The 21,764-nt window shown below is 35.6% G+C and overlaps 1 protein-coding gene across 1 annotated transcript in view; it reads right to left on the reverse strand.

The window, feature by feature from the left end:
* The window catches only part of PEX7 (peroxisomal biogenesis factor 7), a 90,033-nt gene that overhangs the window by 23,747 nt on the left and 44,522 nt on the right, over positions 1-21,764 (reverse strand). The window lies entirely within an intron of this gene.

Genomic DNA, 21,764 nt, shown 5'->3' on the forward strand with positions numbered 1-21,764 from the left:
TGTTTTCCTGGGCCAATATTAAGTATTCTATTTATCCTCTATAGACTGGGAGTGGTAATATTTATCATAATATATCTCTGATTTCTACTGTACGGAGAAGAATTTGGCCCTATTTTCAATGCACAAAATAGTACTTTATGTCTAAAGCTTTATTTGCTCATCATCTTTATTATTTGACTCTAAACACACCACAAAAATGGCATATTCAGAATCATAGAGTCATATCCAATTCAGCTTCCCTAATGATCTACGACATGGAACACACTGAAGATTTAGCAGATCTCTTTGAAAGAGAGTAAATACACAGAACCAACAGTCAGTTTGTTTAACCTGGTGGTATTATTTCCATAATAAATACAGAGTCGGTCTCATTAAGTTTGAAAAGGATTGTTGCTATGGATAATCCACTGTTGGGTACCAGAGAGACAATGAATAAATAGCTCATTTATCAGATTACTGAAATCTACACAATATGTAAAGAGAGTGATTTTACTTTTGAAAATTTTCCTGTCCAAACAAATGAGGGAACAGGCTGCAGTCTCTCTCAGAAATCATAATAGCGGTCTCCACTGTCTTTGCATATTTGTTCCTTTGGGTCTAGAGACAGTAATTGTACTGAAATCTAATGTTCCAGATTTTGAATAACCAAAAGTAAATATGTAATTGTGTAATTTCATTCCTGAAACATGGTTATTCACTGATTTGCATTATTTGAAACAATAATCAAATGATTTTGTATATACCCACTTTGTTCCAAAAAATATTCAAAATGGTTTTTAAAATATGCATTTAATATGGCAAAAATATGTAAGTTAAAGGAAAAGTAAGGATAGTAAAGTAAATTCAAACCTGCAATGAGACTGGTAAACAAAAATATATTCATGAAGTTGTATATATTTGACAGGGAGGACCTTGAGACGCTAAGCTTTCCATCAGCCAAAGAAGAAAGGGAGACACGATCAGGCCCTGAATTCATAGTGTCTACATCTAAATTGCTCTTGGAAATCTCAGAAGGAAATTCATCCTTGGGAGTTCACAGAGAAGAAACCCTATGCTTAGGTAATGAAGAGCATCCTCAACATCTCTTAAGGAAACACAGAGATGTTGTTTCATGGGCTGTTACTCATGAGTCAATGGCATCACCCCAAAGGGTAGTTTAGCAGAGTCCTTCTATGGGAAGGTCAATTTAATCCAGGTATCAGCTCTCTGACTTCATTTGGGATTTAGATTTTATTTCAGTAGAATGGGTTACTCTTTAGACAAACCATAAAGACTGGTTTCTTTTAGAATCTTTTAGGGACAATAAAAAGCAACAAGGATTCATTTATACCCTCCTGACAAGTTCCTAGAAAACAGTTTTTGTTATTTTAAGCCAGTTAAAGGATAAGGCTGCACTGAGGACAGGAGAGGTGGGCCTTATGAAAATTAGGTTACCTAATGAGGACACATGTGTGAAACCGTCCAACTTTAGCTTGAATAAGTGTGATAGGGAAAGTCACACATGCAGGAGAGCTGAAATTCTACTCAAAAAGTCAATTTGAATTTGCGCTAATACATAGCTTAATGGGCAGTCACAGCCCCACCCAGTTCCACACCACAGATTCATACCATCCTAATTTTAACATAGGAAAAACTATCAAGTATTTATCTGCATTTTGCAAAAAAAACTCATCAAACAAAATGCATGCTAAAACTCTAAGGTTAGTATTTGGTGAAGGGAGGGCTAGTCTAGTGAATGCCATAAAAGTGCTATTGGTTATGATACCATTTCATAGCTCTGATAGAAACTATGTAATATACAAAGTGTATATTATGCTGCAAAAATGATGGGAGGTTCATTCCCAGCAGAATAGCTGACTAGGTGCCTAGACCAACACTCTTACTGAAAAAAACCAAAATCCTACATAATACAGAAAAACAAACACCACAAAAACTTCACAGAAGCATCAGTGAGGAACACGCAGGTAAAATCTATGTGAACACTGAAACCCAGAGGAGGACATGGAACATGAATCCAGCTGTTGCCTTAGAGGGTGTGTGAAATAGGGAGAACCCGAGCTTCAATTTTCTCAACCTCAAAGGGAGGAGCCAGGAAAACCAGAAAAAGCAATATTAATATTAATAATTTTCAGTAAATTAAAATGTCTTATCAAAAAATATCAAGTTGAATACAGTAAATTGCATAAGCTAAATAAGTTGAGAAAACCAAAAGCTGAGCACTATGACTATAAACTATAATTTGTTTTTTAATCATAAATGGCCTTTTCAATAAATAACAAAAGAAATGTATGTCTTTCTTTCCTCATTCCCACCCTCCAAGGGCAACCACTGTTAACAGTTTGACATGTACACTGCCAGAATTTTTTAAATCTATCTCCGTTCAAGTTCCAACAGGAAGGGGTGAACTGTAAGGAGGAGGCGAGTTTTTCTCCAGGTTTTCTCACGATTGCAATTAAGGGAGTGGGCAAGGTCTCTCCTTGCAATCTTCCTCTGGACTCTAGGGCCCCAAAAGTTCTATATATCCGAGAGCCTTCATGCACCTACCACACAAGTAAAATAGGCTCCTTTTAATATGGGAGAAGTCAGGCTACATATATCATTAAGTGGTCAAATAAGGCACATTATTTTTAAGTGAAATGTTTGTTTTGGTCCAGCACATATACTACTTGGTGCCTTTTTGTCTCTTTGCTGATGAAATCACTGACTATGTAAGCTCTCTCATGGGAAGTAAATATACTGGACAGGCCTCCAATGATTAAAAATATTACAGAACTGTAGGGACATTTTTCATTTAAATTGGAGATGGAAAGAGAGAAAAATTCATCATAGTACAATGTCTTGGTTGAGTTCCTTTTTGCCTTCTGACTGCACAATTCTTGAACAAAGCAAGCATGTAGCACTGTGTCAAATAAAACACCAAAATTATTTCAAAAATTAAGCTGAAATTACTTTTTACTTGATTAAAATGTAATTTAAAATCTCTATACTAATGCTTTTGAAATTAAGCCTACAGGTGAATTCAGCAGAGGGTTTAAAATATTTTTCAAAGTTCTTCCTTTTTCTTTCCTGTTTTCAACTTGAGTTAGTTATTAACTCTTTGTGAGTCTTTCCTAACTACCAGAAAAAGATGGGAAAATGTTTTGGCAACTTTTCAATGCCTTACATGTACATTAATTTAAATCGGTTATTAATTAGTAATCAGATAGTAATTGTGAGGTTTTTGTTTTCACACTGCTCATAATTTAATTTTTTAGGGATCAGAAGGCATTTTAGGTCCTTTATTAGTAACTCATAGTCATCTAGTGTTTTTGAAATTTTAAGCAAATTGCACCATTGTAATTCCCTCTGTTTGCACTATGTGGGTCCAGCACTCTCTAGAGTGATGAGCAAAAATGTAACAACAGCTTCTTTTCTCATTATTTAATTACTTATTCATTCAACAATTTATAAGCCCTAGAATGTGTGAGGTATAAGCACCAGAAGCAAGAGAGACCTGGCCTCAGCCCTTCCACAGCTCACAGGCCAGTGGGGTAGACTGACATTTTTTTTTAATCACAAAAACACAAATGTAATTGCAATTGACAAATGCCCCAAAAGACAATGCAGAAGGATGTAAGAATGAACTCCCAAGGAAGTGACACTGAGCTGAAATCTGAAAGTTGAGGAGTTAGCCAGGTGGAAAGCAGAGAAAGCAGCTTGGATTTAAGGTGGTAACAGTGAAGATTAAGAAAGGTTCACGGATTGGAGATAAATTTAGGCAGAAGAATCCACAGGACAGAAGAAATCAAGAATGATTCCCATGTTTCTGGCTTCTATCGTAATACTTACAATGCTTCCATGCATTTATTTACTTACAGATCTATTTTCCTCTAATAGGCACTAAGCTCCTTGAATTCAGGGACAGTATCCTATTTGTATCTCTCACATGTATAAAAGTATCTGTCTGACACATGGACATCCAAAGAATATTTCATGAATGGATGAATTAAAAAATTAAGTGAGGATATTAAGGACAAGATAGATAACTAAGGCCAACCTCACAAATAAGGTAACTTTTAAATCACCTTTTGATGTGGTTCCCAAATGATGGACCAAAAACTCCTTATACCAGACATTCAGAAAATACACATTCCCCAGCTTTGCTGAGGAATTTTTTCCTGAAAATTCCAATTGACTGGGTCTGAAAGGAATCCAGAAAGCTTTTCGCAGGAAATGTTGATGCTCAACCAGCTACGTTTGGGAATCACCATCCAAAGCAGTACTTCTCAAACTTAACTTATTTCAAGATACAGATCTGATAAATTCCCATTAGAAACAGTAGTGATTTCAGGCAGAAGGTGAGGCCAATAGGGCAGTGGTTCTCAACCTTGACTATACTGGAATCAACTGAGAAACTTTAAAAAAATACTGACCTGTGACCACTATTCCTAGAAATCCTGATTTAATTGGCCTGGGGTGCACCACCGGCTTCGGGAGGTGCAAACATTCTCCAGGTGATTGTAATGTGCAGCCCAGGTTGAGAACGTCTGACCTCCATGGGGGGCATTACCCATTAATTGAGAATCACTGATCTAGACCAGTGGCTCTCAAACTTAAGTTTGCATTAGAGTCACCTGGAGGGCTTGTTAAAACCAGATTCAGAAGTTCTGGAGTGTGGCTTGAGAATTTGCTTCAGAAACAAGTTCCCAGGTGAAGCTGATATTGCTGGTCTTAAGCCCACACTTTGAGAATCACTGATCACTGGTGGTAACAAATTACTGGGAAGAATTTATTAATAACCTGTTAGTGTATTAACAGCTGTTAGTTCCAGCTTACCAATAATAAAGAACAAAGACGATCCAAAACTGACTCCTTCACTTTACCCAATCCATCCTCAGCAACAAAGACTGACACAGTTTACACAGTGCTTTCTCATTCTCTTGTACTGCTTTTGATCAGCACAAAAACTTTTCAAGGTAGATATACAGGGTATAATTATTCTCACTTCAGAGATGAGGAGAATATGGTCAAAGAAATTAAGCAATTCATGGTGACATAACTAATTAACAGCAGCCCCAAGGCACGAGACACTACTGGCTTCAAGTCCAGTACATTCTACCGAAAGATGCTCCCATTCCCTTTTTCTCTAGGCCTGGGCCATGCCAGGGAATCTGGAATATAGCTGGGAAGGATCTGGGACTCTTCAGGTGGTTTTGATTAACATCCTGAAAATTCAAATGAACTGGACCAAGTCAGGCTTCCCCCAAACTCCTCAAACTCCATAGAAAATTTCATAAACCAAAGCCCACACCAAGACTCCATTAGCCTGCCAATTTACATTCAAAACCAATACCCCAAGGAAATCATGAATTGGAATAAATCTGCATTCCCATGGCAAGAAGCATAGGAATCTTCCTTTCTCTCTTCTAATATTTTTGTATGTGCACTTACTGCATCCTCTCATCTACCTTGCTGTCTCTTCCTAACTTAGGTACCACTCAACTGATCAGCTCTTTTTGTAACCTCAGAGATTCCCATCCTTTTGAAGTCACAACCCCCTGAGTAGAACACATGAAATCATGGCCTTATTATTTTATCATCTGTATCACTTTTGGAGGGGATTAAAAAAACAGAAATTGTAGACTATCAAAACAATTTTTTAAAGAGGTAAACTTCCATTAATTAATTCAAAAATGCTTATTGAGTGCTAATGCTCATTTTATTTGAATGATTAGACTGGAGAGTTATTTGTGTTTTCTGTTTGTTTTTGGAACTGGTAATAACAAAATAAAGTTTAAAACAGAAAAATACTAATTGCCTGCTAAATGAAGAATATATGATTAATTTTGAAGAATTACTTAACAATTTTCACAGATGACTTTTCAAACACTGAATTACAGCTATCCGGAAACCATATTTACAAACTTTCAGGGTTAAATATGATAAAATTCTAGACTTAAGCTTCTTTATCTAAATGAATTAATAATAATATTTCAATTAAGACTTTAATTAGATCAGTATTTTAGATGGGCTGACTCTACTTCGTCACAATAAACATTAAGCCCAGGAACCATACAGCACAAGGCCTAGAGTACTTTGGCAAATTAAAGAAAACCATTAGCTGATGGAAGGCTTGTTCTGGAAGTATTTATGGCTGCGATCCATAGGGATGCAGATGACTTTCTGAAGAATGCCACACCTCAACAAGAGGAGATAAAGGAAAAAAGAAAAACTCACACTGGGTTTGTTTACTGCTTACGGGTATAAACTGAAGAACCATGAAATAATTTCGCAGTAAAGTTCCAAACAAATATCTGACTAAAAAAGAAACTAACTGAAAAAGAACGCTATCTACTCGTGAAGTAGTATCAGTATCTCAGGGATAAGAATAGTCTAGGTACATCTCAACTGTAACTGGTGCCAACATGTAACTACCTGGAACCGAAGAGCATTTCACAGAAGTACAGACAATGACGTGATTAACGTGATCAGGTGAGGCTCCAGTAGAACCTCACTCCACACCTCAGTGCTGAAGAACACTGAACTCACAGCAGCCGCCTGCCTGTGCTCTGGTCATTGATTAGCTCTATCACCATGAAATACTTAATGTCTTCACCTCAGCAGCTAAGCATTTGTGAATAAACCCACTTGGGTTATCAGGCTGTGAAATGTCTGCACAGATTACAAGGATCTCCTTTGTTGAACAACTCTCTCCTCAGAGGAGGATGGATACAGTGAAGGGGGTGAGGGGAAGAAGACAGACACAAATAAGGGTGGGACAGAGAAAAACAGAGACAGAGCAGACCAAGTAATTCTGTTTCTTTTCCGGTGATTGGACATGAAAGCTTAAGGGAAAAACAGGAAAAAAAAATCAGTCTGCAGAAAGAGGAGGAATGATGAAGCAGGCATTTGGAGTAAAGCAGTTTCAGTACTTTCCTTAGGTTCTGCTACACTCCTACCCTTGGACTCTGAGGGATCCCATATTTTGAGAAATATTCCCCTTTTCTACTGAAGCTAGTTCAAGATGGTTACTGTTTTACACACACATGCGCGCGCACACACACACGATCTAATTGTGAAGAAAGAAAAGGGACGCTGCTGAGTTTTGTTTAAGATGAAAACAGATTAATAATTGGTTTTTATTCTCCATATAGTTCATTCTATTAGGTCAAATCTCTAAGAATTCAGTTTTAGAACATTTAGTATTCCCACATTGTACCCTGGGGTTTCAGGACAGCCCTCAAGGGTGAATTATTTATCCCTGAGTTCTCAGGGGACAGAGTAAACTACTAACAGCTGACAGGTAGTACCCCATTGATCTAAATAAAGAGACTATGCATGCAAGTCACTAAGAGAGGAAAACACTGAGGTTCCCTGCTCTATAACTTTTTTTAAAAAACCATAACTGCACAGATTAGAGTCCATTACTTCTACAAGGTTCATGACAAAGAGCAGCCGCTTCCTGCTGTACCTCCTCAGCCCTTCACCTCAGAGGCAATCACTTTAAATTCTTTTAGCTGTTTCTTCTGATATTTTAGTCCATATTTTCTAAATAATACGCACACATAATTCATTGATTATTTTCATTTTCAGATTTTATCTTCTGACTTCCTACTATGGAAGATGAGGCAAAGCAACATTTACATTAGATGTTGTATAAATATATACAGCAAAATCCACTCAGTTGCCTTTTGACACTGCACAACAGACTTTTTAAATTATAATGCAAATTAACTGACAAAATCCATAAATTTTCTGTTGGAACTAATCAGCACAATTCAGAGTTCAAAGCGGTGACTTCTACTGCATTAAGCTAAGGCTTAACATTCCTCACTCCTTTTATTTATTTATTTATTTATTTTTACAGTTTCCCAGAGTGGCCTTTTTCTTTTTTTAAACATCTTTATTGGAGTATAATTGCTTTACAATGTTGTGTTAGTTTCTGCTGTATAACAAAGTGAATCGGCTATATGTATACATATATCCCCATATACCCTCCCTCTTGCGTCTCCCTCCCACCCTCCCTATCCCACCCCTCTAGGTCGTCACACAGCACCGAGCTGATCTCCCTGTGCTATGCAGCTGCTTCCCACTAGCTATCTATTTTACGTTTGGTAGCGTATATATGTCCATGTCAATCTCTCACTTTGTCCCAGCTTACCCTTCCCCCTCCCCGTGTCCTCAAGTCCATTCTCTACATCTGCATCTTTATTCCTGTCCTGCCCCTAGGTTCTTCAGAACCATTTTTTTTTTTTAGATTCCATATATGTGTGTTAGCATACGGTATTTGTTTTTCTCTGTCTGACTTACTTCACTCTGTATGACAGACTCTAGGTCCATCCACCTCACTACAAATAACTCAAATTCATTTCTTTTTATGGCTGAGTAATATTCCATTGCATATATGTGCCACAGCTTCTTTATCCATTCATCTGTCGATGGACACTTAGGTTGCTTCCATGTCCTGGCTATTGTAAATAGTGTTGCAATGAACATTGTGGTACATGACTCTTTTTGAATTATGGTTTTCTCAGGGTATATGCCCAGTAGTGGGATTGCTGGGTCATATGGTGGTTCTATTTTTAGTTTTTTAAGGAACCTCCATACTATTCTCCATTGCAGCTGTATCAATTTACATCCCCACTAACAGTGCAAGAGGGTTCCCTTTTCTCCACACCCTCTCCAGCATTTATTGTTTGTAGATTTTTTGATGATGGCCATTCTGACCAGCGTCCTCACTCCTTTTAGATCTATTTCTTCATGTGCTTGCATTAGGTTTTGAATTAGACATGGATTTGATGTGATTCTTAAAGAAAAATGTTAGTACTAAATAATTCTGAAAAATGTTCTGCAGTTATAAATCAAGGTATTTAAAATCCAAAGTCTTACACATTTTTTCTAATTAATGTATGTGGTTTCATTTTATAGGAAATTATTTTCATTTTTCACCTGGCATTTAACTAGCAAAGTTATGCTTCACTTCATCAAAAGATATTTCCAGTATGAGAATAATTACCTTAAGAATTTTCTAATTTAAACAAGTCAAATGGAAAAAATCTTTGCGGACGTATCAACGAACTTGGGAATTACTGGTTCATACCTACAAATATCTTAACCATTAGGAATATAAAGCTTAAAGAGATTTAACAGCAAAGTGCATATTACAATTGATTGTAGAAAAAAATAAAAATATCTTTCTGTAACTTTAGTTAACAATTAGGATACCAATAAAAGATTCCAAGTTTTGTTCAACAGTAAAATTTTACAATCTAGTCATTACTGACTTAAATACAAGAGAACAGCAAGTTTTCTCCTTGAAAAATATCATTTTATCTCAGTAGGACTTTCCGTTTTAAATTTGGTTTTATTAATTACTACTTCAAACGTAATTAAAGTGAAAACCTCATTTAAATACAATCTTTTGCAGGCCTTTAAGATCAGAGTGACCAAAGGATATCATAAATTTTCATATAATTTAAATTCACTTATATTTATAAACAATTATTTAGTATATCCATGCCCCGGATGCCAGGGACAAAACAAGGAAACAGATAAGTCCTACCCTGTAATCAGGCAACATGCTTTATTAACATATTTGGTACTAAAATATCCTTGCAAGAATTAAACAAAGGTGTGAATGCAAATGTTCTCATTGTTAAAAAAGAAACCAAAGACGACTACATTAAGATGCTTTCTTAATATCAGTGATGAGGTTTACTGAACCTTTGCTACAAAGCAAAAAATGTGATAGAGTTACAAAGACATTTGTATCTAAGATCTCTGAAAGGCATGGAACATTAAACAACTCTTGGATCATTTTAAGAATACAGTGGTAGTTCCCACAAATATTAACAGTTAGTATCATATCATTAGCCACACAATTTCTTGTGGTTTGAAGAACAAATGTAGAGGAATTAAAAGCAACTATCTTAAAAGATGAAGTAAAATGATCATTTGAAGCCTGCACAGGAGCTCACATTCAGCCACATTTCTTATCTATTTACTTTAACTGACCTTTTTTTGTGAGTAAGGGGGACTAGGTAAAGTTGAAATGAAAGGTTTGTGAGACAGAGTACATATTCAGCTATACTATCTGTTTACTTTGGCTGACCTTTTTTTATGGGGAAGGGGAAGAAAAAGAAGTATCTGCTCGTGGAAATCTCTGTGCTAATAATCATAAGGATCAAAAAAAGCCCATCATGCACACCAAAGTAAAGACACTTACTGTATAAAGGCAAATCCCACGAGAGTAAATGCGACAAAGATAAAAGGTATTTCTGTGTCTGCTGCTTTGTTAGGCTTCTAAATTTACTACAATCCACCTAAAGGCCATTTTCACACTTATGCAACATAATAAAGCTATTTATCTTATTTTACAATTAAACATTATAATTAAATATCACATTTAATAATTAATTTAAAGGTATTGATAGTAAGAAACATTTTCAGCATCTTATTTTACATGAGCAAATACAGCTTATTTTTCTCTCAAATGTTTTTATTTTAATTACCAACCCACAGAAAAATTCAAAGAATAATATACTGAACATCCATATACCCTTCATCTAGATTTACCAGTTGTTAAAATTTTGCCACATTTGCTTTATCTTTCTCTCTCTACACATACGCATATAAAATAATATCTGCTGAGCTATCTAAAAATAAACTACAGACAACATGACTTGAGTCTTTTAGTGATTCTGCTTGTTTTCAGCAATTTCGATCAGAAATATAAGAGCCCTAGGCTTACAAGATGTTTTCAGGTATCAAGTAACATAAAAAGACTGGAAATAGAAGATCTAGGTTCAAGTTGGCTCTATGTGACATCAGCCAGTCTTTCTCTCTCTCTGAGTCAACTGTCTTCTGTATAAAATGAGCACACGCCCCACAGTAGTGTTATGTGAAAATATAAGTTAGACCCAGGTAACCAAAACTAAGAAGTTAAATGTAAGAACAGATATTGATGTGGAAGGATTTTTGGCATAATAAAGACTCATCTCCTCTTGGCCCTATCCCACTCAGTGTTCCGACAGCCTGAAATCCAATCCAATCGGGGCACTTCTGACACTGGAGGAAGGGGAGCCAATTCCTAACTGTAGGGACTGTCATTGCCACTGCAGGACCTTATGCCTGGTCCCTGCCCACCAAATGCCAGTATTGTCTTCCACCATTGCCACAAAATCAAATATGTCCCCACTAAGAACTACTGAAGGTGTAACTTAAAGTGTAACTAGGAAAACATACACGTTAAGCCTTAAGCCCTTTTACCTCCATATAATTAAATGGGTAAGAATGTTCTTCTAGAAGCCCATGGAGACAATGTGAAAGTTCTAGAAATCTAAGATGCACTGAAGGGAAAAAACATTCTGCCAAGGGGGCAGAAAGCCCCTGAAAGGAGAGGAGGTAGAGAATGCTTACGTAAAGTTTACCTGGTGTATACCTTTCCTTTCCAGACATTTTTCAATGAAAATGTAGATATATGCACATATAATTACAGAAGTTTTTAAAAAATCAATAATTATTAAGATAGTAAGCATCTAGGTCTAGGGCCAGCCCCAGCAGAGTGCTGGAGCCAGCTCATTCTGGCTTGTGAGAGCTGGATGCGCACATCTCTTCCCGATCCCATGTTTACTGACATCATAACACACAGGTAGCTTGATACTGCCCTGGTGGGGGTATTGACAGCACTGAACTCCTATCTCAAACACTACACATCAGGCTCCCCCGACCCACCTAAAGAGCTGGTTGTTAAATATCTATCAGCACACCACTGGTCAGCCCTCACTGTGTTTTATGTTGAATAATAAATTGTTAATAAACTCAAATGGTGTCATTATCAGATCTACACACAAGAGAAGCATTGATAAAATACTCTTAACTTGTATTTATATTTTTAGAACTCAGAGCTAGAACTATGAATGTAAAAGTTATGTACTGGAGAACATGCTGACAACAAGTTTCACACTGTCACTAAGAAACTGAACTCCAAGGAGGCAGGGGCCAACAAAAGGCCAGGTTGAGGCTGCCTGTTTTGTTGTCGTAAAATAAAAATTATCTTACCCTTGAAGACTAGAGCTGAAATGGGCCTCAGCCCCACAGAGATGCTCTTCTGTCACCATCCATTCTGGCGATAATAATAATGACTATAGTAGCAAACACTTATATAGCATTTACTATGTGCCAGAATTTGTATATATTAACTCACCTAATCCTCACAGCAATCTTAATGCAGTAGGTACTATCGTTATCTCCATTTTACAGATGAGGACATTGAGCCACACAGTTTTAAAATAACTTGTTCAAGCTTATACAGAGAGTTACAGGCAGTCTGGCAGTCTGTGGCCCTAACTCCTGTGTTACCCGGGAATGTGCCAACCCACAGTTAGTCCCTTCAACATGTATCTTTCACTACCCCACATCTATTTTTGTGACTACATATCTCCCACTACGCCAACACAACTGACATGCTCGGGGTTCCTTTGTGTGTTTCTATTTCTCTTTAAGCCTTTGCTTTTATCATTTCCTCAGCAAGATATTCCAAACTGTCTACCACAATGGCTGACAGATAACAGCCATTCTGTAAAATATGCCTGAATTTTAAAGCAGAGTACAGCTGTACCATTTTATATCCAAAAAGGAGCTTAACAGTTGAGTTGGAAACATTAAAATTGCTGGTATGGGCAAAGAGTTTCACATCATACAAGCTGTAGATGAGTACAGTTTGAAAACATTGGAATTAAAATTCACTTCATATTTTTCTTGCCCCAAAAAAATCTGTAAGTCTAAAAAAAAAACCCTGCTATTTGGTTTATTATTACCAAAGACCACTGATTTTAAAATGTCTTAAAGGTTAGAATATTTATAAAAGTATCATGAAACAGAAGAGTGTTACTCAGCTTGAGGCTAAACTAATCGTTTTAGCTTTAGCAATTTATGAAAGTTATATCTTTATCTGAAAAATATTTGCTACAACATGGAAGAGACAAAATATTCTTCCTAATGAAGAAACATAATTATAGCAGCTTTTATTTTTGTTTGGCTGTCATATATACCTGGCTTGTCGATTTCTGCCTGTGTTTATGAAATGATCTACTTGGTATAACACCAAACACTAGCACTTAGAACTCAAATCATACTTAGGTGTGGCTGGTACAGCAAACACGGCTTGACAGAAGAAGCAGTAACCTAATGGAAAGTACATCGGAAGAAAGATAATATGCTAAAACCTATGGTGATAACATCCATAAAAGAATGGAAATAATCCACTCTGAAATATTTTAAATTTAGTACTATCTTCAGTGAAGTTTAGAAAGAACCAATGTCTATTTTTACAGAATATATTGCCCATCAGCTGAAGAGAGTTCTGGTATTTTTTCCAAAAGGTTGGAATTTTTATTTAACCTAAACCATACAAAATAATTTCAAATCTGTTTTATACATTACTTTCTAGATCTTTATTACTTACTTGATGAAGCATAATGAACTACTATACAGGTAAAGGACTTAAAGATTTTCCCTATTAGATATGATAATATATCCATGTAAAAAAATATGGAACTTGCAATTTATGAAACTAAAATATCCATCATAGTGTCGGTTTTGATATAATGCCCACCATATAAACTATTTTAAAAGCTTAAAAAACTAAACAAAATATAAATTAGCAAGTAAATGAAAACTTATATTTGAAGAGTTTACGTTACAAAAACTAGCCATACAGAATCTAGAGTGATATCTGTATAATTATCAGTGCTAAAAACTAAACAGGTTACTGTTGGTCTTACGTCTCAAATCTTTTTTGTTTTAAAATAATTTTTCTGCCACTAAAAATATCATCAATCCACTGAGATTTAAAATTCTTCAGAAGATAAATTTAACTCATATCACATGGTGTAAAAATCTACCCAAAATGCACCTTTTCTGACCTTTCTAATGAGTGGTCACCACACAAAAGTAATGAGAGACTAAACTCACACAAGGCATTAGTACAATTAAAAGTCATATTTTCAACATGTGATGAGTTACAAATATGCATACAAATACACATACATTCAAAAATTAAAGTTTTTCAAATCATTTTGTTTTCTTTTTTCTATTCATTTTCCTTTGCATAAGAAAGTCTTTGATAATCCTACATTGGAATATACGATTAGTAGCCCCAGTTACATTTAGTATGAAGGTGGAACAGTAATAGTAGCTATAATGTATGTTAAAATTAAAATCCTATTTCTGGAAGTAAAATGATGTCGCTTCTATATACTGCCAGTGAAGCAATTTGGTTTAAGTTTTCTTACTCCACTTCATACTGGGAAAATGTTTACCAATTTTGTAGGAAAAAAGGAGAACTCCAGGTTTCAGACTTGACTAGAGATACTGTTCTCATTAACTGAGACAAATAATGTAGATAAATAAGCAAGCCTTGCAGAGGGAAGGAAGGGAAGAAATAAAGAGCTCAGTGTGAGATGCTTGTTTGGACACTAGGTGCCTGCATCCAGCATAGAGCTGAATAAGCAGGCCTGAAGCTCTCAAGAGAGGTCAGAGCTGGAAAAGGCAGGTGGGCATTATCACTTAGAATGGACATGTAAAAAAGTACTAAGCCAGAGTCTGCCAAGTTTAAGGGGGAGAGAAAGAGATTCCATGATGAAGTACAAAAAGGAAGGGTCAGGGAGGATGAGAAAAAAAAAAAGAAGAAGAACATGGAATCCCTGGCGTAAGGAGTTTCAAGAAGGAAGGTGTGATCAACAATTTGAAATACAGCAGCGAGGTCCAGTACGACAGGTGCTGAGAAGTGGACTGGATGTGGTATTACTGAGGTCAATGATGGCTTTTGCCAGAACAATTTCAGTAAAGAAGTGTGGCTAAAGCCAGCTGTGGGCTTAGGAGTAAATGGACATATAGCCATAAGTGCCTAGGACTATACGCTTTCAAGGGTCTACAAAAATGTCTAAGAGCTGAAAATTAAAATCAATTTTTAATTAAATGTATATAAATTAACATTATTAACTGATAAGTTTTGTATTAAACATTTCATTCCATTTGAAAACAATTTTTAAGTAAGAGTTTTTTACTTCACAAAAATTCCTAAGTAAGCATAATAATTGCCAAGAAATCATAATCACTCATAAGTGAGCCACTCATTGCCAAATGACTTCAAAAGCCAAAGTATAAAAATCTTTTCAAGATAATTAGCCCTGTTTAATCAGTGATGTGGATCCATTTTATAGATTCAAATGATATGGGGTAAGACCTCCAAGCAGAGCACCCTAGGACTGCAGAGCTTTTATGGCCTTGGTGAATGGAGCTTAAGGCGACACTAAAAGCTTGGCTAAGAAGGAAAGAAAAGTTAAAGGAAAATACAGGATAAAGGAAGAAGTTACAGGCTGAGGAGAAAGTCAGTAGAGAGTTGGAGACTGAGGATATAACAGAGAGAAGAGGTAATTTAATGGAACAAAGTGCTGAAGGACACAGAAGTGTATGGGGTTAAGAGCACTCATGTGCAAGGCTTCTGAATAGCAGAGGAGGAACGGATAGGTATAGATTTAAATAAGTTTACAGGCTTGCAGTGAAAATAGATAATCTGTGCTTGCATCCTACAATTATTTTTTTTTAAAAGAGAGATAAGGTTGTTTGCTGAAAGTGCAGGGAATAGGGCTGGGGGGATGGTGGCTTGAGAAGAGAAGCAAAGGTTGGAAACCGAAATAAAGAATTAGCACAGTATTTTCAAGTATGTTCTCTTATGCAGTTCTTATAATCACCTTGCAAGCTTATGAGGACAGATATTACTAATTCCATTTTACATAGTAAAGAAACCTGAACTCTAAGTTATATAGAAAAATTGCCTATTTGAAGTCTTTTTCGACTATGTTTAAGATCTCATATTACCTAATTATAATCTCAATTTTTCCAAATGCTTACAAATCTAGCTGTGATGCTTTTGATCTTGTAGTATGTCATAGAACCATGACCTAAGCCATCTCTCTCTCCCCAGAAGCACTAAACATCTATCCCCCAATCTCCAGTCTTGCTCAGAATTCAGGAAAGAATCAAAGCCTAATTCTTAAAAGTGGAGAGAAAAAAATCTATAAAAATACTGAATCACTATGTTGTACACCTGAAACTAATATAATATTATAAATCAACTATACTTCAATAAAAAGTGGAGGGAATATTAAGATGCTGAGCCAAAAATTGTAATGATTTCTGAGCATAGTTAGGTACCTACAAGATTTTAGAGTACTGCAGTTTGCATTCAAAAGCCCAGTTTTAACATATTCCCGAGTTAAACCTACATCAACAAAGGTAAGGCATCTCCCAACTGGGTGTTTTAGGATACTTAAGTATATAGATAAAACAGGGAGTGGTCAGTAGAATTAAGATCATACTGACAATTCTGAAAAGAAAGAATAAGTAGTCACTAGGTTTTCCCCTTTAATTAGAAACAGAACAGTGAAATGGATTTAAGACGTCAAAAGATTAATGCTCCCACCTCAGTTGTCAAGACTTTGGCAATCAGTTTTAAACACCAGAAAAGACTTTGAAATCCGAGAACTAGATTCTATATTTGGAAATCCCTTTTGAGCCCACAGGTGACACTATGTAAGAGAGAATTCCAAGTTCACTCTTCATCTTGCTCAGCCTACCTGGAGGATCTCACATTACTGGCCATCCACATCTGGTTTACATCCTCGCCGGCAGTTTCTCTGACATACTGCAAGTTCTGGGGTCTCCTCCTGTTTTGGATGGGCTGTTCCCTTCTTCCTTCCAACATTAATTCCCTCTTGAAGATAGTTTTTTTGTTTTGTTTTGTTTTTGTTTTTTTGCTTTTCTTTCTCTAAACTTATCGCCCTTTGATTGATGCATTCCTATGGACCAAACCATCAGTAAGTTAATGGTCTTCAAAGCCATATTTACAGCCCTAACCTCCAGCCAATGATCTAGCTCCAGAGATGCACTTTGGAAAAGATTGGGGTGGGTGGTGAACAACTGATAAGTTTTCTTCCTGTCTGCCAGGTTGCCATTTTTTGGCTCCCATGCTAAAAATTCTATAATCACTCCATACTATTTTATACAGACTATTAAAGAAAAAAACTGGTTATGGTACCCTTTTAACTGAGAGCTGGAAGACAGTGTGATTATACTTCCCAGTTTGTCTGTCTGCTTGTAATGGATCAGTCAAAAAAACCAAGTTAGAGCATGTAATTTCTCCCAAGGCATTGTTGTAATTTATTGTTAGAATTACATTCTACACTAACAAAGTTACATAGCTTCTGCCATATCAAATACTGACTCAGAAGTAAAGGGGAGAGGAATTCTGGGTAGTTTGAAGCAATGAGGCCATGTACATCCAAACCTCTTAGTGTATCCTCACAAAAACCAATACAGAACAACAAAAAGAACAAATAAAACTATATAAAACTCAGGCTTCAACACATCCAAACTTGTAATTACATGTAAAAAAACAAAACAAAACAAAAAAATCCCCCAGAATCCCAATGTGCATTCTCCCATGTTCCAGATCTAAGCTTTATTAGACAGCAAGGGCAATTTAGGAAAAACTGAATAGAACAGGGAAGAGCTAGGATAAGGTCTAAAACTGATTTAGAGCCACCACCAGAAAGAAAAAGCCCATCCTATGAGTGAAAATACTGAAAAAAGCCTAGCATAGAATAGAGTACAGATTTTAAAGTACATAGGACACAAGGAGTTATTTTAGGAAGTTAATAGTTTAAGGGAAAAGAGGATTAAAAGGAAGGAAAGGTACTAATCCCAAACCATCAGTCCTGTACATGGATATGCAGAAACACATAAAGTCTTAATTTATTTTTAAAAAAACATAAAAATAAAATGGATACCATAAACTCAAACATTTCACCTGACAAAAGACCACCTCAAAAAAATAAATAGCAAAGTGTAAGAAAAACTGTAATATAACATTCTAAACTGAATTAATATCTCTAAACAAGCATCTGGGGACAGGAAGGAAAAATAATTGACCTAGATCAGTGTAGTATAATAAGAAATATATTTGATCTTGGTCCGCAGTTCCTGACACAGAGCTCCTAACACCCCTGGAAGTTCCTGAATGATAGGAATGTCTTCTGTTATTCATAAGGAGTCCCTTTGGAACACACCTGAGTTTATGCTAATGAGGTGACTTAGGATGGAGTCCTTACATAGTCTCATGTGATTAGAGGGCTGGAATTTTCAGCTCCATTCATTGAACTCCCAGAGAAGAGGGAGGGCTGGAAATTAAGCTCTATAAAAACTCTTGAACAAGATTTGATGAGCTTCAAGGTTGGTGAACTTACCCATGTGCTGGCAGGGTGGGGCACTCCAATTCCATGGAGACAGAAGCTCCTGCACTCAGGACTCTTCCAGACCTCACCCTCTGTACCTCTTCATCTGGCTGTTCATTTTTATCCTTTATAATATCTTTTACAATAAACTAGTACACACAGTGAATGTTTCCCTGAGCTTTGTGAGCTATTCTAGCAAATTATCAAACCTGAGGAGGGGCTCTTGGGAACCCCAATTTACAGCTAGTCAGTCAGAAGTACAGGTGACAATCTAGGCTTGCAATTTGCATCTGAAGTAAGGGCAGTCTAGTGGAACTGAGCTCTTAATCTGTGGGATCTGATGTTATCTCCAGGTAGATAGAATTAGAATTGAGTTTACTTTGTAGGACACACCACTGGTGTCTGCTGAGAATTGGAGAATTTCTTGGTGTGGGAAAACTCCACATACATCTGATGTCAGAAGTATAGAGCTTTCCCCTTACAATCAAGAATTCAAAAACAAAGAAAAGAAGTGGACAAAAACAGGAAAAAGTGAAATAGAGCTAACTGGACACAAGAAAGAAATAGAAGAAAAATGGCAAATTCATATCAGAAATGAAGACAAAACTACATGGTGCTCAAAGAATAAATTTACACAAAAATATAAGGACATCAAAGACAGGAGAAAAATAACCAAGGAATGAAAATGAGACTAAAAACGTGTCAGAGAGAAAGTATCTGATATAGAAGACAAGTAAGAGAGATTCAATTTATGTTTAATTGGAGTCCCTATAGGAAAGAAATGTAAATCAAGGAGTTCATATTCAGCTAAGCTATCCTTCAAGCATCGAGACTACAGAGAAATAGTTTTAAATATGCGAGAGCTCCTGAGAAGTCTGTACCCATGAGCCCTTCTTGAGGAACTTACTAGAATACAAACTTCATCAAACTAAAACATGATGAGGAAATTTTAGCAAAAAGATTGATGATGAGCATTTAATATATTTAGTTATGTATCTAAGATGAAAACAAAATTGGAAACAAGAGTGGAAGAATAATATATAATATGATATGTATTACATGTTATATGTGATATGTTCTAACAAAATATAAATAAAACAACTCAAAATTTGATGCAAAAGGGAGGGTAAAAAAAAGGAAGGTAAAATAAGCTCATCGGTTATTGTACATGCAGTAAGTAGGAGTTAAAATAAATACCATTAAAAACTCACAAACCAGATAATAAATGGTTAAATTTTTTGAAAAACAAGTGACTAATGATAAGGATAGCATTAAATCTGTATATTGCTTTGGGTTGTATGGACAATTTAACAATAGTAATTCTTCCAATCCGTGAGCACAGAACATATCTCCATTTCTTCGTGTCTTCTTTAATTTCTTTCATTAATTTCTTGTAGTTTTCAATAAACAGGTATTTCACCTTCTTTATTAAATTTACTCCTAAGTATTTTATTCTTTTTGATGCAATTGTAAATGGGGTTATTTTCTTAGTTTCTCTTTCTGATAGTTCATTATTAGTATATGGAAGTGCGACAGATTTTTGTGTACTGATTTTGTATCCTGCAACTTTACTGAATTTATTAGTTCTAACATTCTTTATGGAGTCTTTAGGGTTTTCTAGATACAATATCATGTCATCTGCAAATAATGACAATTTTACTTCTTCCTTTCCAATCTGGGTGCCTTTTATTTTTTTTTTCTTGTTTAATAGCTCTGACTAGGACTTCCAATATTATGTTGAATAAAAGTGGCAAGAGTGGGCACCTTTGTCTTGTTCCTGATTTTAGAGGAAAAATTTTTAGCTTTTTTACTATTGAGTTTGATGGCCATTCCAATGGCATTTTTCACAGAATAAAACAAACAATCCTAAAATTTGTATGGAACCACAAAAGACCCTGAATAGCCAAAGTAATCTTGAGAAAGAAGAATAAAGCTGGAGGCATCATGCTCCCTGATTTCAAACTATATTACAAAGCTATGGTAATTAAAACAGTATGGTACTGGTATTGTAAAAAGAAACAGGTAGGACTACACCAAACTGAAAAGCTTCTGCACAGTAAAGGAAACCATCAACAAAATGAAAAGGTGACCTACTGAATGGGAGGAAATATTTAAAAATCATGTATCTGATGAAGGGCTAATATCCAAAATATATAAAGAATTCACACAACTCAATAGCAAAAAACCAAACTATCCAATTTTAATATTGGACAGAAGATCAGAACAGACATTTTTCCAAAGAAGACATAGAGACAGTCAACAGGTACATGAAAAGTTGCTCAACATCATTAACCTAGGGAAATGCAAATCAAAACTACAATGGCTGTTATCAAAATGACAAGAAATAGTTACGTGTTGGAAAGGATGTGGAGAAAAGGGAACCCTTGTGCACTGTTGGTGGGAATGCAAATTGGTGAGGCCACTATGGAAAACAGTACAGATGTTCCTCAAAAATCTTAAAATAGAATACCATATGATCCAACAATTCTACTTCTGGGTATTTATCTGAAGAAAACAAAAATATTAACACAAAAAGATATATGTATCCCCATGTTCCTTGCAGCACTATTTACAATAGTCAAAATATGGAAACAACCAAAGTGTCCATCAACAGACAAATGGATAAAGAAATTGTGGCATATGTATACAATGGAATATTATTCAGTCATAATGAAAGAATGAAATTGTGCCAGTTGCAACAACATGGATGAACAAAAACAAAAACAAAACAAAACAAAAAACAAGTTCACAGATAGAACAGAAGATTGGTGGTTGCCAGAGGCAGCAGATGGGGAGAAGGAAAAGTGGGTGAACTGTTTGGGGTTTTTTTTTTTTTAAGTTTAAATAAAACAAAATAAAGGGAATAAAAGCATTACAAAATTTATAAGACCAAAGGAAACCACTGAAACAAAGAAAAAAACTTACCTAAATATAAATTTTTTAATAAAAGAGCAAAAAAAAACCCCAAAGCACAACAAAAAATACACCACACACAGAAACAATGAACAGAACATAATACACATAATAATCATAACATAAAAGAATATGACAGACTTGCTATCAAACACATTTTATCAAGAAATATGAATAGGTTAAACTTGCATATTATAATAAAAAGATTTTTGATTTAGCTTGCCAAGCAAAACCCAAATATATGCTCTATATGAAAGACATACCGGAAACAACATGGTTCAAAAAAACTAAAAATAACAGTATGGAAAAAGGTATACCTGGAAGATGGGAACAATATGAAAGCAGGGGCAATGATACTAATAAGAGATAAAGCATAATTAAAACTAAAAAGCAATTAACTGTGTCAAAGAAAGAGTCTCTTTGATGCTAAAAGTCTCAGTTCACTAAATGTATGTTGTAAATATCTATGCACCAAATAATACAGCATATGGCTTTACGAAGTCAAAACTAGAAGAGATTCAGGGAGACATAGATAGAAGCCCACTGATAATAGGAGATTTTAACATTCCATTCTCA

This window comes from Eubalaena glacialis, chromosome 12 (assembly GCF_028564815.1).
Source record: "Eubalaena glacialis isolate mEubGla1 chromosome 12, mEubGla1.1.hap2.+ XY, whole genome shotgun sequence".
Lineage (NCBI taxonomy): Eukaryota > Metazoa > Chordata > Mammalia > Artiodactyla > Balaenidae > Eubalaena > Eubalaena glacialis.